Here is a 12,134-nt window from a genome sequence, read left to right as displayed (position 1 = left end):
CTGCTGATGCACAGCATTTGCCACTTGAATGCTGCCTTGCCCTGGCAAATGGTAGTGCCAGCAATGAGAATAGCTCTCTGTCTATAGGGAATCCTGGTGGCACAGTGGCTAAATGCTGGTACCACAGCCACAAGGTTGTGAGTTCGATCCCAGAGGGCTCCAAGGTAGACTCAGCTCTTCCATCCTTTTGTAGGTCAGTAAAATAAGTTCACTGATAAGTGGTATAGAAATACAAATGCTATTGCTATTGTTTAGTCTCTAGTATCGGGTATTTGTTTCCCACTGACTCAGAATGCCATCTTTGGCACAGTTTTAAGACAGCCAAGTGGGGAAATGGCACCCTGGCTTTAGTTGAAAGCATTCGTTTCAAATCCATGAAATCCTCTTAGCTAAAACACATACCCCTAGGCTGCAATGTGAAACGTATGAAGACATGCCCAAATCTGGGGGGGCTTCTTATCTAAACCGAGCTGAACAAAATACTCAGTCCGCCAATAAGCATAAGCTATCCCTAGTTTGGAGAGGATTGTGTTATACATGCCTGTCATGCAGCTGTTAAACAATAAAAGCTGCCTGAAAACAGAGACACCAAGCCTAAAGGCAGAATGCAAACAGGGTTGAATACACAGGCATTTGAAGCCAGACTTTAATGGCCGTGCCAAGCGCTCAAAGCTCTTGGTCTGGGTGGGTAAATCGGCCAATCTTGTATTCAGTGTCGGTCGGACGTTGACCACAGAGTTGCACTGGAGGACCTAGAAATTCCTAGAGGTGTTTCTGGTGTTTTTGTTATTTGTGATTTTTCCATATTCACGGGGGTCTTGTGCCCCTAATCTGAGCGAATATGGAGGGACAAGTGTACTTTATTTTCCTTGCATGCTAGGACAAAATAGTTGCAGTTTTACTCTCCCATCTGTAATGCACACTCTGCTGGCAAGCTGAACATTGGAATATGCGTTCAGAGGACTGTGCACCAAAAACTGCCCATTTCTCCAGGCGGAATAAAGCCAATTCTTACCGGGCATCGTCATCCCGGGCGATAAGAAGGCACATGTGATTGGTGGCTGAAGCTGTCCTGAGAATATCCACAGCCCTATGGAAAGCCAATAAACAGCCAAAGTGAGAGACTTAGAGCATTTGCACACTAAACAGTTCTAGCATTTTCATGCCACTTTAACTGCCGTAGTTCCATCTTTTTTTTAAATATTGTACTTTCATACATTGCAGATGTGTAAATATACTGAGCTTTATAAATTCATATATTACAATGTTATTACAATATTGATATATCGATACGTGTTCCGTAATTATATAGTTTTCAAATGTCTTTCTTCTTTCTATTAACCTTGACCTTCATTTTCTCATTGTTTAATTAATAGTCAGCTTTTTTCCTATTTATTCCAAATTTGTTATCTATTTGGTCCATCTCTCTTTACAATATTTCATTATGGCTTCCCAGTCTTCTTTCCATTTTCTAATCGATTTCCCATTTATTAAAGCTATAAGCCGGTCCATCTCAACCGTATCAAGTACTTTATTCAGGCAGTACTTTATTTTGGATCCTCTCCATTTCTACGCAACTCCGAGTCTGGCATAGTTCCATCTTATTAAGTGTCATGAACTCCTCAGACAAGACTCTGAGTGGAGCTCTTTATTAAAGTGATATCAAACTGCCATAAGTGTGCAATATGGGCGCACTCTCAGCAGACAAATGATGGTCATTTGGCCAATTCTTTATCGGGTTGATGTGTTGCCTTTCTCCCAAAGAACGTCAACCAAGGATAATGAGTCAAGCTGGTTAATGATGTCGAGACACGCAGGTAAGAAAGAGACGAGTCTCGGCATGCTACAAAATATAATATGGTGGTCTATTACTACAGTGGTTAACAAAATGAAACAAAATGAAACTGAAATCAATTCAGAGTCCTCTTTCAGATGCTTTACCTCTCACTGGTAACACCACGCAGGCTGTCTCCATTCACTTCTAGGATCTGGTCTCCTGGTTGGAGGCGACCTATAGAAAGATAGATACATAGATAGGTAGATGTTTAAAAAGAACAAAAATTGGTCTCACAGGTGAAGAAAGGGCAAATATCTATCTCTGAGTAGTTGAATAAACAGTATTTGAGAGGAGACAGATGTGAAAAATGGTAACACAAGTTTGGTAATTGTCAAAATTGGGGTGCATCACTGCATAGGAGCCAAGGACCCATTTCTTGCAAGCCCCCTATTCCTGTGGGCTGTAACTCCCACAACAAGCCCAGATATGCCCTATCACGTCTTATCACCATTTTGAGAGTGGCTGCGGTGGGGAAAGAAGGCTTTTGAGGGTAGTATGGGATGCCGGGAGTATTTTTTTAGACTACTGTATATACTCGACTATAAGTTGACATCATATATAAATCAAGAATAGGTTTTGGGGGGCCAAAATTATGGTCTTTGATATGACCCATGGATAAGTCAAGGGGATGTGGCTAAAGGATGAAGCAAAGGAAAACAATGCCAAAGAATTTACAAGATCCCACCAGGCATAAATATCTGTGTTCGCCCTAAAGGCTGGACGGATGACAGAATAGAGGCATGTCAGTGCTTCCAAGGCAGATTACTCTCTTGCCTTTCACCAGGGGATAGTTCATTTTTTAATAACAGTTAAAGTACAGTACAGTGCACCCACGCCATACGCGGGCACACAAAATGCGGCTTTCAGCTTATGCTGAAGCTGCACAACAAAAGAATGAATGGTGCGTGCGCCCATGGGACGTGTGCTCTGTCATGCCACGAGCACAAGCCCCATTATATTGAATGGGGCTCGCGCATACACTTTTTTCGCCTTACGTGGTCTGGAACAGATTCCCCCGCGTAAGGTAAGAGTCCACTGTACTTACGTTGACCCACGGATAAATGGACTCAGAATTTTTGGGTCAATTTTTGGACTAAGATTTCTAGACTTATACATATATATAGTGGGCCCTTCCTATAACACAGGGGATCCGTCCCTTTGGAGAACTGGAAAGAAAACATAACATTTTAAATTGGTGGCCGTAGCTGTAGTAAATGCACCAGTTTGGAAAGGATCCCCAAAAGGGGTACCCAGTTTTGTGCCGGGGGAAATACCTATATAGATCCAGGACTGTGGTTTCAAAACTGGAGGTGATGAGCTTAACAGATTTGTTCCATCCATTGCTAATTGCAGTCAATGGTTTCCCAACTAGTCTTAACTTCGGGACAGTGCTTGCAGGAGCCTCGATAAAATATTGCCACTTGAATTTTCAGACCAGAAATTTCAGCAATGAATCAACTCACCATCAGCATAAGCAACTCCACCTGGAAGGATTCGCTTGACATAAACACCATATTCTTCTCCATTGAACTCCTTAATGCCACCAATCACTTTAATGCCTTTCAAGGAAACAAAAATCCATTACAAGGAGCCTCCTGAACCCCATCTTCACATGTCTTGACTCTTGAAAGCCATATAAACAGTGTTTAACTACTAGATGTGTCTGTTCTGTTTTGGAGTAGTAATATCCTTGTAAGAGCCAATGTAGCATAGTGGTTTGAGCATTGGACTGCAACTCTGGAGTACAGGGTTCAAATCTCCGCTCAGCCATAGAAACCCATTGGATGACCTTAGGCAAGTCACACTCTCTCAACCTTGCAAAGGCAAACCCCTCTGAACAAGTCTTGCCAAGACAACCCTATGATAGATTCACCATAAGTCAGAAATGACTTTCAAGGCACACAACAACAGTATTATTATCCTTAATCTGTTTAATGATGACATTGGACTCTTTCACACGACACAGTTATAGCACTATGATTCCACTTTAACTAGTATGGCTCCATCCTGTGGAATCCTGGAAGCTGTACCTTTGCGGAATATTTTGAACGCGAACTACAAATCCCATGATCTACAGCCAAACCAGTTAAAGCACCATCAGAGTGCTATAGCTGTGCAGTACGAAAAGGGTTGCATTGCTTAATGTGTGCAAATTGTTTTATAGATGAATTTGTGTTTGAAAACAAAAACAAAACAGGGTCATAGTAATCTTCTGGATGCTCTTACGTTGACAAAATTATATCTGTCTCTAAAACAAATGCATAGCAGAGGATCAGAACAACATACTCATAAAGACAACACTATATATCAGTGGTCTTCTCCACTACAAACAATCCAGCTGCAAGCGTATTTGGGAAGACTCAGTAAAATGAATAGTGACAAATGTCAGGATCTGTGTGCATCTCCCTTGGAAAAGGTAGTATGGGGAAGAGTACAGGTAGATGATGATGATGATGATGATGATGATAATGATGATGATGATAGTATGGCAGGTGCTCCAAACGGTAGGATAGTATGGGGCCCTGCAAGTATTGGACTACAAGTCTCAGCATCCTTCATTGGCTGCATCAATGGTATATCTCGCCTCTCTGTGCAGCACAACTGGGGCGGCTGTTTGCATTTTGACACAGCTTTAACTGCCATGGCTCAATGCAGTGGGATCCTGCGGTTTGTAGTTTTGTGAGACAGCTAACCTTCTCTGTCAGAGCGCACTGGTGCCCCAGCAAACTGCAGATCCCAGGATTCCATAGCATTGAACCAAGGCGGTCAAAGCGGTGTCAAACTGCACTAATTCTACAGTGTAGATGCAGCCAAAGTCTATTTCAACAGATGCATTAATTGGCCCAGTGCTGGTCAAGCAGCACCCTCTTGTGGCCTTATATCAAATCTGGTGATGTTCAACCTGGAATAAAATTCAGCATTAATTCAAAATCAGTAAAAAAACAACAACCCAGAATTGGGTTTCAGTGTATAGAAGACTGACAAATCTCATGTTTGAAAAAGGCATTTCAAAGACACCGGGAACAAACTTTAAACCGTGGCTGGTCTGATTGCATGGTACTGCATCTTATGGAATCCTGGGAATTGTAGTTTGGTGAGGCACTATAGCTCCTTGCCTGAGAAATTTGACCATTCGGTGAAACTACAAATCTCATTACGCGATGCAATGGAGATATGGCATTTAAAGTGCTATCGGAGTGCTGTAAAACTGAGTAGAAGCGCCTACTGTTTGTGTTGTCATTAATAAAAATAAATCCTATCATGCTTGGATATTCAGGGGGATTGTGGGAAATAGAAATGGCATATTCAGAACTTGATGATATCTGCCATTGCTTTGGGACAAGGGAGTCTAGCAACACTGCCTCTCAATCTGAAGCTACTCCCAACAAAATATTCCATTAAATGGAATAATAATTATTGGAAAATATTATTACAATGTTAAATTAAAAAAACATTACAAGTTGAGTCTCCCTTTTCTGGAACTCCAAAATCCGAAACACTCAGCCACCCACAAAAAAAGTGCAAATGCAAATATTCCAAAATCCGAAACACTTCTGATCCCAAGCATTTTGGATAAGGGAGATTCAACCTGAGCCAATTTATCTCTCTCCCCCTTCAAAATATTAAATGCAATAATATAATAATATTAAATACCATAATAATTAAAACATGATGACAGCAAGAAAACCAACATTGCCAATTCGTATCCCCTCCCTACACACATAGCCATGGAAAGAGGAATGTGCCGGAGGCTAATGCTGTGTGGAGTAAATCACTGGTTTTTAATAAACAGATTGGATTTTCTTCTGACATTGTTAGGGATAAAGAAGGATTTGCCGAGAGAAGGCTTTGAATACATTAAAACATTTCCTGCAAATGATCAGCAAACACATAAATACATTTATTTATTTATTTATTTATTTATTTTCTTATATCCCGCCTTTCTCCCACCTTAGGGACTCAATTTAATTTAATGGTCAATGATGCCTTAGGTCATTCCCTATTGGACCAATGTATATGTCTTGTGTGCCTTTGCAGGGACCACCTGCACCTAGGTCTGGGAAGATCTGCGTACAGCACTCAGGACACACATGTGTGTATATTTGTGTTTTGAAAACGAACCAGACATTATAGTGCTTTGTGGGTTTTTTGGGCTCTGTGTCCATGTTCTGGAAGAGTTTATTCCTGACGTTTGGCCAGCAGCTGTGGCTGGCATCTTCAGAGAATGCTGGCATGGAAGAGAGTGGGGTATGTGTGTGTGTCTGTCCGTCCATCCATCCATCCATCCATCCATCCATCCATCCTTGTGAGCCTAAGCAATTTAATCTGTGTGTTGGTCTGTTGGTAAATGGAAAGGCCTCAGGGTATCTATTTAATAAATAATAATAAAACTTTTATTTCTATCCCACTTTTTGTCGAGACAATCAAAGCAGCATAGAAACATTAAAATACCTCAATATATACATAATATCTCCCCCCCTGCTTAAAAAGGATTAAACAGTATAATAGTAAAATTCAACAATTAAAAACCAAAACGATAACCAATACCAATAACCAATAACCAATAACCATGAGCTGAGTCCTCCCATGTGCGGGGGAGTCTTGTGCAGCCAAGTACTTTATTCCCGGAAGGCCTGGCGTCATCTCAGAATTTAATTCGCGATCCCAGAATTCCATAGCATTGAGCCATGGCAGTTAAAGCGGAGTCAAACAGCAGTGCAGATTCAACCGAAGGCATTTATTTACACATATATTTCCATTTCAACCCCCACGGCTGCATCCTATGGAATCCTGGGGATTGTAGTTTGCAGAGGCATTAAAGCACTTTGGCTAAACTGCAGGTTTTAGGATTCCATGGGATGGAACCATGGTAGTTAAAGTGGAACCATAGCGCTATAACTGTGTGGTGTGCAAGGGCCCAGAGATAACCACGTTTAATTACATTTTGGCTCAAACTTTCTTCCTTTCCCTGGAGTCTTTGCATCTATCTCAGTGGCATCTTTTGTTTCATGAAGATTCAGGTGAACGAGCTAAGCTTCAGTCTAAGGGGATGGAGGCCAGGATAATTGGATCTCAGCTTTTCAGAGGAGCACTGCTTAACCAGCATCTCTCTCCAGTGATTAATTTCTAATTAAATGATCAGGGCAGATCTCCAAGACACTTTCAGCTTTTGGCTTGCGGCCGGAGGTTCACAGAGTAGAAATAATGCCCTATTCTAGGGGAGAGGTAGTCGCCTTGAGTCCATATAATGGGAGAAAATGGGGATATAAACAAAATAAAACCTGTAATAATAATAATAATAGAAGTGGCCAGAAAGTACAGTGGACCCTTGTTATCCGCTGGGGTTTGGTTCCTGGATCCTCCGTGGATAACAAAATCCGTGGATGCTCAAGTCTCATTAAATATAATGACATAGTAAAATGGTGTCGCTTATAAAAAATGGGAAATCAAGGTTTGATATTTGAAATTAATACCTTTTTTTGAACATTTTCAAACCGTGGATGCTTGAATCCCTGTATAAAAAATCAGTGTATAAGAAGGGCCGACTGTATATATTTTGAGAACCAGTATGGCATAGAGATCTGGGTTCGATTTCTCACTTGGCCATGAAACCCACTGGGTGACCTTAGGCAAGTTAATGCTCTTAGCCTATGGGGAAGGTAAGTGTTGAGGCAGAGGAGTTTATCACACGGGAGGAATTTCTCTTAATTTCGAATGAAAAGAAAGTGGGGTCAGAACGCATTCACGTGAATTTGCTAGTTCAGCGAATTTACGTGAATTCGAATTGCGTTCGAACTGACTTCCCATTGCCCGAAAATAGATTGCCATTGCCCGAATTTGCATGTGGTAGTCTATCACGCAATAACGTGAAACCCCATGATTGCATTCGGATTGCCATTGGATTATACTTCCAATTCCCCTTGTCTGATAACATCCAGAGTTGTGACCGGAGGTAGCTGGTGGTGGCTTCCATGGCCTCATTCCCACTTACAAATAAATTGCTTTGCGATCTGAATCGATGGATCGATTCGGCAGCAGAGCACGGTTCACACTACATTTGCCCCGATTGCATTTCTTGCTGTAAAATAAAATAACCCACTTGTGGTTCACATTGATGAATGAATCGATTCAATTTAAACTGTTTCCTGCGGGAGTCTCTCAAAACAACCCACTTGCAGTTGACACTGGCAAAAGAATCGGTTCAATTTGAAGCGTTTTCAGTGGGACTCCTTTTTTTTAGCCACAAAAGGTATTTTCTAAAAATGGAGAATCGCATACCCTGGAGGCTTTTGGAAGTGTGATTCTCCTTTGAGACCTGAAATGTTTTTCATTGTGTGTGTGTGTGCACCTGTGTGGGATTTTGGTGAACTACAGGGGCTTCATAGGTCATATAATATACATTATCAAATTTGTGTGTGTATAATTTTCAAACTTTGAATACATGGATTAAAAAATCCACGGATTCAGAGGGCTGACAGTATTTGCTGTCATATAATAGAAAAACGAAAAGCAACACACTCACCCAGCCCATTGGTGCAGTCATAGAATTCGATGCGATGCACAGTCCGATCCATTCCATGCGGTCCCATTAGTGTCCTGAAAGTGGAAACCGAAATGAAAAGGAGACTTTTTATGGACCTTGGCAACATGATTCTAAGCACAAGAAGTGCCATACTGAACCACAGAATCCTACAGATGGAAGAGACTCAAAGGGCTCTCCAGTCCAACCCCCTGCCATCCAACCTCTGCTTAAAAACTGGATAGGGATTATGGTCCCTTTAGGGCAGTGTTTCGGAAACTTGGGGCAGGAAATATGGTTGCATTATGTCTCTCGGAACCTTGACCATTGACTATACTGGCCAGAGCTTATCCTCTGGGGACCCAAATTTGGGACATACTGCTATACCATAACTCTTGTATGGCTTCTTAAAGGGACTGGATGCACTGGTTCACTGACCAAACCCAAGCTGGCCCATTTTGCTGAGCATCCAAGTCAAGGCTCATCATATCCAATGGCAGCCTGGTTATTTTGGTTCATGGAGCAGAAAGAGAAACACACACATGATCAGTGTGGTCGGACATGTCTTCCTGTTTGGGTAATCAATGCCTAAATGTTTGGAAGCGGCTATTGTGACAAAGTGAAACGGTATTTGGCCCTGGAGCGGCTGGTATTTCTTACGTGACACATAGGAACATAGAAAGCTTACTTAAACTGAGTCAATCTGCTGGTCCCTCTAGTCTAGTATTGTCAGTTCTGACTGACAGCAATGACTCCCCCAGTTTTAGACAGGATTCTGACTTAGCCCTGCCTGGAGTTCCCTAGTGGTCTCTCATTCATGTATCATCCAAGTCAGACACCACTTGGCTTCTGAAATACAACAAGATAAGCGCATTCAGGTTGGTATGATAATTTGTATGTATGCATACACAAACTGTACAGCTAAGAAACTAGACAAAAAGAGAATAAGTGCATGTGAAATGTGGTGCTGGAGAAGAGTTCTGAGGATACCATAGACAGCAAATAGAACCAATGGGTGAGGCCTAGAACAGATCAAGCTTGAAATTTCCCTGGAGGCAAAGATGACTAATTTGAGGCTGTTGTACTTTGGTCACATAATGAGAAGACAAGACTCATTAGAAAAGACAACAATGCTAGGAAAAGTGGAGGAAATTAGAAAGAGAAGAAGATCACATGCAGAAACTGGGAAGAGTAGTGGTGGATAACATGTCTTGGAGAGATATCTTACCCACAGAGTTGCCATGGGTTGAGACCAACTCAAAGGTGGTTAACAACAACAACAAATTATTATTTTGAAGACTTCAATCATAGGCTGAGATCCTACATCACTTCAGCATAGCATAAGCATGTGCTACTGAATCTATGCAACCCTTACACTGAATATGGATCCATGTTCAATGCACATGGCTGGCAATGCACTGTGCAACTGCAATGCACAAAGGGCAAAGGCAATGTTTACAGGCAATGTGCAGTCACAAGCTACTCAGGTGCATTCAATGTGCTAGGCACCAGATTCAATCTGATCTTAGAAGCTAAGCAGTGTCAGCCCTGGTTAGTCCTTGGATGGGAGATCGCCAATGAATTACTGGGTGCTGTAGGTTATATTTCAGAGGAAGTAACTGGTAAAACCACCTCTGAGGATTCCTTGCCTAAGAAAACCCTGCGAAATCCATAGAGTCACCATAACTTGACAGGCGACTTGAAGATAGATGCACCTTAAGCCAAAGTTGACTTGAAGGTACGTATCAATGGGACTCCAACCAGTCATTGAAGATATCTGACCTAAAGAATTACATTCAACTCTTAACAAAACATTTTCTAAAAAATCTCCCTCTCTACCTTTGTAGCTCTCTTTGAAGAAGGCCTATGGTTTCGTATTTCTGGATAAAGTAAATGCAATCTTCTCCCCAGCGACACTGACAGATGCAAGGCCTGACGTTGGGGGCTTGTAAAGGAGAGGACCATTTCTGAAGTAAGCCCATAACCATGGATTACCTGCAAATTCTGCCCAATCTAATACCCCCTTCAAGTCTTATTCCCTCCAAGGTATTACCTGCTAATGATGATCGCTCCTTTGTAGAGGACCGAGATTGCTGGCATCTTGCGTTTTGAACATGGCCAGTTCCGGCCCAGCTTTGGCCGAGATCCGATAAAGTGCGGAGAAGGGAAAGGGAGTGCATGTGACCCTCCCTTGGGCATGTTAATTCAAACATAAACATTAACACGGATGATCGGGAAGCCACCAGTCGCTCAAGATTAAAGCTTACGCGAGGGAAGCGTAGGCAGGTTAGGCCTATCGCAAATGACTTCTTCAGAAAACAGGAACGGGGTCGGGGGGCTGGGAAGCGGTAAAACAAATCAATTAGACTTAAATAAATCCTCTAACCTACCCACCCTTTTGCTCTTTCTCCCTAACCATCCCTGCTGACATGTAATTAGAGCAGCAAAGTAATTATTCTGATGTGTTTTTATTGTTCATTGTGTACCCAGCTCTATGCAGGACAACGTTCAAATGAGGTCAAGGATCCGCTCTCCCAGGAGACTTCACCAGACAGCTACAAAAAGGCCCTGGTTGGAGTGATTCCTTGCAATATGTCCAGTTTAAAACCTCTTTTAATGTCAGTGCGTGTATTCTGTTGTGGTGCTGGTGATGGTTCTTGTTGTGATGGTGGTTCTTGTTGTTACTCTGGTTTCAGCATTTACCAGCTGTTATGGACTGGAGTTTTGGTCCATCAGTTATTTGGATTCTATCCAATGATATAGGAGGTGTGTGTGCGCGAGTGTGTATGTGTCTCCAAGTTGTGTGTTGACACTTGGTGATTCCATGAATGTCATAAGGTTTCCTTAGGCAAGAAATCCTCAGAGGTGGTTTTGCCAGTTACTTCCTCTGAAATATAGCATACAAGACCAGATATGCCTTGGTGATCCTCCGTCTAACTACTAACCAGTGCTGACCCTGCTTATCTTCCAAGATCAGACAGGATCTGGTGTGTGTAGGACATTAACACTGGTACAACCAGTAGCATATAGTTGGTTAATGTGGCATGTTACAAGTTACAAGTCAACTTCAGCCTATGGTGATACTATGAATGAAAGAACACCAAGTCACCCTATCCTCAACCACGCTGCTCAGCTTTTGCAGATCCATAGCCATGGCTTCCCTGATTGAAACCATCCATCTGGGATGCCGTCTTCCTCTTTTCCTATTGCCCTCAACTTTACCAAACATCATTGTCTTTTCTAGTAAGTCCTTTCTTCTCATATCCGGCCAAAATACAACAACCTCAGTTTAGTCATCTTTGCTTCTCAGGAGAGTTCAGGCCTTGTTCTAGGATTATTGGTCTTTTTAGCACTCCACTGTATTTTAGCAGGTATTGTGTACCTGTGCTATAAAGCCATTTGTCAAATTATCGCAACCCCATGAATTTCAGGGGTTTTCTTAGCCAAGGAAGTCTCAGAGGTAGCCCCTTCCTCTGAAATCTAGCCTATAGTACCTGGTACTCTTTGGTGGTCTCCCATCAAAATAACAGAGCTGACTTTGCTTAGCTTCCAAGATCAGATGGGATCTGGAATTTAGGCCTCATACAGTGAGCAATAGAGATGAATAGGTCATACAAAGAGCCAGTGTGGTGTAGTGGTTAGCATCAGACTATGATCCTGGAGACTAGGGTTCGATTCCCTGATTTGCCATGGAAACCCACAAGATGAGTGACATACTCTCAGCCCCAGAAAACCCCATGATAGGGTTGCCATGAGTTGGTATAACCTGAAGGCACA

The 12,134-nt window shown here is 42.2% G+C and overlaps 1 pseudogene across 1 annotated transcript in view; it reads right to left on the bottom strand.

The window, feature by feature from the left end:
• The window catches only part of LOC149306346 (syntaxin-binding protein 4-like), a 39,977-nt pseudogene extending 29,401 nt beyond the window's left edge, over positions 1–10,576 (bottom strand). Inside the window, exons 1-5 of the transcript XR_016282503.1 lie at positions 10,411–10,576; positions 8,361–8,434; positions 3,301–3,396; positions 1,942–2,011; positions 1,016–1,090 (exon numbers count right to left, since the gene is read on the bottom strand). The product of XR_016282503.1 is annotated as a syntaxin-binding protein 4-like (transcript). The remainder of the gene's footprint in view (positions 1–1,015; positions 1,091–1,941; positions 2,012–3,300; positions 3,397–8,360; positions 8,435–10,410) is intronic.
• Between the last annotated feature and the right edge of the window lie 1,558 nt (positions 10,577–12,134).

Source organism: Sceloporus occidentalis, unplaced genomic scaffold (assembly GCF_023333645.1).
Source record: "Sceloporus occidentalis isolate IW3139 unplaced genomic scaffold, rSceOcc1.0.p SCAF_10, whole genome shotgun sequence".
Lineage (NCBI taxonomy): Eukaryota > Metazoa > Chordata > Lepidosauria > Squamata > Phrynosomatidae > Sceloporus > Sceloporus occidentalis.
This window is presented reverse-complemented; position numbering and strand designations above follow the sequence as displayed.